Here is a 4,366-nt window from a genome sequence, read left to right as displayed (position 1 = left end):
GTGTGTGTGTGTGTGTGTGTGTGTGTGTGTGTGTGTGGGTGTGTGTGTGTGGGGATCAGCAGATATACAGAATGGATGGATTCAGTCAGTTCATATTCCTATAAAATCACGTTGATAAAATCTGTGATCTCTTGCATTTTTCAGGAGTAGCATGTAGAAATGATCATCCTGGTTCTGCTACTTGTTCATTTTATCTTAATTCACAAACATCGGCGAGCGGCTGGTCCACCCAGGACAGGTCATCAACATGAGTCATGTTCATTTGATTTCAGTTTTGTTTATTGTGTTGGTCAGAGAAAGTCCAGCTTTGATCTGATGGTTCAACTGCTGGATATTATTTGCTGTATTTCATGTTTGGGTTTGATGCCGGAGCGTTTCCTCTGACGCCGCCGGCTCAGCCGGGCGAATCCTCCACAGTTTGTTTACAGTTCAGTTTGATTTTAAAGAATTTGCCTTTTATCTCCATACTGTAACCCCCAGCAGGAGGAAACTCCCCTGCCACTTCACGCTGCACCAGCCTCCTCCAGATCTCTCACAGCCATCTCATCTGTTTCCCACCCTACTTTCATCTGAGTTGTGAGGAAAATCTTGCATGAAATATTTATTTTTCTCCGTATTTCTTCCTTCAAATCTGGAATTTCCCTTCCAGTCACACCTGCTGATCCATGCTGTATTTCCAGGCGCGGCTTCAGCGTTCAGAGGGTTCAGGTTCTGAAACGTTCAGCAGGTTAGAGATGCATGGCTGCACATTAAAGGCTGGAGAGGAAGACAGATCCAGTCCTGCATGTCAGCAGCACTGACATGTGGATATTTCTCCCTTCTAGAGTTTATCGTCTGTTTCTGCTCAGACTGAGGAGGAAACCTGGAGAAACGTTCATGAGGAGAGATTATTATTCAGCCAGTTAACAATGAGAAAAGATTTATCTCCAGTTAAGTTTTCATGTTTGATCTCATTAAAACAAACTTCAAAGCATTTTTATCTGAATTCAAATAGTAGACGAAACACATGATTGTGAAGTGGAAAGAAAAAGCTGCATAATGTTCAAGCTTTTTCTTAAATAGTCTAGAAAACAGTCTGCACGTTTTGTGTTTTCAGCCTAGTTTAGATTAATTCCACTGAATAAAATCCAATAATGCTGTTTAACGGTGAAGCCGAATCAAACCGAACATGAACAGCTGCAAATGAACGACCAGCTACTAAACGGCCCAGTCAAAGTACACACCTTGGAGAGGATGATGATTTCTAAAGGCATTCTGTCCAATCTGACTGTTGAATCACTTTGCATTGAACTGAACAAAAAGTTCAGTCAGAAGACGTTCAAACTGATGAAGGGAAATCAAAAAGAACCAGATTCGTGTAAAGTTGATTCTTAGTATTTAAAAGGAAGTTTATGAAGCAGGAAAAATGAATAACTGAAGCATCTGGACCAAATATTTACATAGACTGTTCAGAAATAATGTTTTTATTCACTAACTGCCACAGTTACTGTAATTACTTTCCTCAAATTCAGAAGTTTACATACACAGATGGTCCAAAATAATAATTTTAATCCAGAAGAAAAGCAAAGAATCTGCTGAAGCTGCAAAGAACCTCAGAGAGGAAGAAGTCGCAACATCTGGAGAAAACTCAACATCCAGTTTGAGTCAAGCCATTCAGTTTAAAACACAGCAAGTTTATCAAGATTTACAAGTTAAAAAAGAGATTATTTCAAAAATGATTTCACATTATTCTGGCAGTTAGGAGCTACGATATGTCAGGAAACCAAACTGACCTAAACTGGAAGAGTTTTCAACCGTGTTGATGTTTCTACACAGCTGCTAAAAACGCCAGAATATTCCATGTGAGCAGCACAAACCAACAGTCCAGGTGAGGCTCTCTGCAGTCAGGACCAGGCTCAATTTCTTGTCCCAATTTCAGAAATACTTTACAGACCAAACGCCTGGAGGAAAAAACTACGGAGACACATCATGGAATCCATAAATAATACAGCAGCACACATAAATTAAACATGGGGTTTGCGATCGTCGCTCACAGCTGGAGGACTGAGATGATTTATCCCTGTTTCCCCTTCTAAGATTTAATTAGAAACTTCAAATTTCCTGTGAGAAGAAACAGCAACAGAAACTACAAACAACCAACAAAAAAATCAAACAAACATAACAGAGAGCCACAGGGAGCGGACCCTCCTGCTTCCCATAATGCACCCTGTTATTACAGGCTGCTGTAATTGCTGGTTGTCTGAGAGGACAAAGCTTCCAACAGGAACATCTAATAAACGCTCTGTGGCCTCTTTTATTCAGCGCTGCCATGGTGAAAGGTCAGAACTCCGTTTCCTTCAAGGCCTCGGACGCCTTCATGTGCATCGGTTTGCTTTAAACAAGATGCATCACAAACGGTGGTGGAGACACGGTTAGTGGCAACATGGCGGATCAGTGGAGGACGGGAAGAACGTCTGAACTCGGCCCCAAAACGGGAACGTGAATTAAAGCTGCAGCAGGTAATTTATAGAAATATGTTCCTACATGTTTGTTCAAACTGTCACAGCATCATATGAGACGGATAATCTGTGACAGAGACAAAACACCTCTGCCTCGTGTCTGAGGTCCTACTGCCACCTGCAGAAATACACTACATCCAGTAAAAAACAACCAATCAGAGGCAGGGGGAGGGGCTTAGTGCTGCCAAATACTTAAATCTGCTGCGCTACAGCTCCTCCCCCACAGCAGAGCCATCTGAGAATGCTAAAGCTAGTTAGCTTGACCACTGATGACGGCAGGAAAACCGTTTTCCTGTTTCTCTGCCGTTAGATAACCGGCAACTTAACCAGTGTTAAGCGCTGAGCAGGCGGAGGTGAGAACATCGTTGTTCAGTTGAATCCAGATTAAACTGAAAAATCCTTGTTTACATTAATAAACACTGAACTGAACATGGAATATTAGCCTGTCTGGAGCTCATGGTTCCGTTTTTTATTCTGATGTGTTTGATCAGAAATGCTCTTCACTGTGAGGAAAGTCTGTCAGCAGCTCAGTGATGCAGGATAAATTATAGTTTTATTCTCACGATAAAGAAATGCTGCCGTTTGTTTTTGGTCCGATTATTTCTGCCTGATAATATCCTTTGTTGTTTTTTTATTGTATATTTTTATGTGTAGGATTTAAACCAATCTGCAATACAAACAAGCACAGGACATTTTGCTTGTATGGTCATATTGTCCAATGCAAAGTCTTGATTGATTTTGGATCAAATTCAATTGACCCGTTTGTTGTCCTTCTCCTAATGTTCCCCTTAGAGAAGATATTTATTCTTCCTCATTTCCCAAAGCATCTCTCTGTTGGGTTTCCAACCATAAAGCTAATTCTTTCATAGCGAGTTCACATAGTGGAGCTAATGCTCAGCTTTTCCACTTATTTGTAAAATAAACGATAAACTGAGGAGCAGCTCAGAGTGAAGACGGGTATTTAACTCCTGACCCGTTACTGTGATGATGGACTCACTGGCTCAGATCTGCATCTTGACTCTTAGCTTAACCTCTGCCTGCTGAAGCTAAACCAGTTTATCCTAATTAGCACACAAAGCTAACGCCGCTCTGGTTCTTCACCACGACGGTAGAAATGTTGAAACTGACATTTCAGATCTCATCATGTTCTCTTTGTTGCTAAATACCTGATAAAGGTTTTCTGGTGGGCAGAGCAGCATGTTGGTGTGTGGGAGGAGGTTTGAACAGACGATGATGATGATGATGATGATGATGATGATGATGATGATGATGCTCCCAGTCACTTTCAGCCACTCACCAAATCCTGCTTCTTCTTGATCATTCCTGACATGCTGGTGAATATTCTCTAATCAAGGCCCAAACATCTCATTACTGCTGGTGTTTCTCTGATGGGCTGTCAGCAGCTTCGCCACCACAGAGTCTGGGAGGAATCAGAGTTTTTCCAGTAAGACGATGAGATGAGAAACGATTCGTCTGAACTGGAAAATATGACAAAACCTCTAAGATCAGTCAGGCAAACTTTCTGCCTTTGATTACATAATGATAAATTAATGAGTTTTTTTAAATCTAAAGTTTTCAGATTGTCGAGTTAAATGAATTTCCACTGTCTCCACCCAACTGCTGTGCGCCTTACAGAGAATCAAGCGCCCCATCCATTCGCTGTCAGATCAGATCTCGACCTGCTCACACAAACTTCAGCTGAAATCTTCCACAAAGACTCATTATTCAAAGTTTTCATGATTTATGTTTAATTCAGGAAAAAAAACTGATTCCATCCAACACCCCTCCATCGTCTCCAGCCACAGATCCTCTCCATCCAACACCCCTCCATCATCTCCAGCCACCGATCCTCTCCATCCAACACCCCT

At 41.6% G+C, this 4,366-nt stretch overlaps 1 protein-coding gene and 1 long non-coding RNA gene across 7 annotated transcripts in view; one reads left to right on the top strand and one right to left on the bottom strand.

Annotated features, from left to right (window-relative positions):
* The window catches only part of LOC103471817 (uncharacterized), a 3,560-nt gene extending 2,587 nt beyond the window's left edge, over nt 1-973 (top strand). For both annotated transcript variants that reach the window (XR_001777018.1, XR_001777017.1), the window contains exons 3-5: nt 481-576; nt 650-727; nt 825-973. This is a non-coding gene — a long non-coding RNA (uncharacterized LOC103471817). The remainder of the gene's footprint in view (nt 1-480; nt 577-649; nt 728-824) is intronic.
* lingo2 (leucine rich repeat and Ig domain containing 2) overlaps nt 1-4,366 on the bottom strand; it is a 197,955-nt gene that overhangs the window by 72,391 nt on the left and 121,198 nt on the right. The window lies entirely within an intron of this gene.

Source organism: Poecilia reticulata, linkage group LG10 (genome assembly GCF_000633615.1).
Source record: "Poecilia reticulata strain Guanapo linkage group LG10, Guppy_female_1.0+MT, whole genome shotgun sequence".
In the NCBI taxonomy this organism is placed as follows: domain Eukaryota; kingdom Metazoa; phylum Chordata; class Actinopteri; order Cyprinodontiformes; family Poeciliidae; genus Poecilia; species Poecilia reticulata.
The sequence above is the reverse complement of the archived record's forward strand: the minus strand, read 5'-3'. Positions and strand labels throughout refer to the sequence as shown.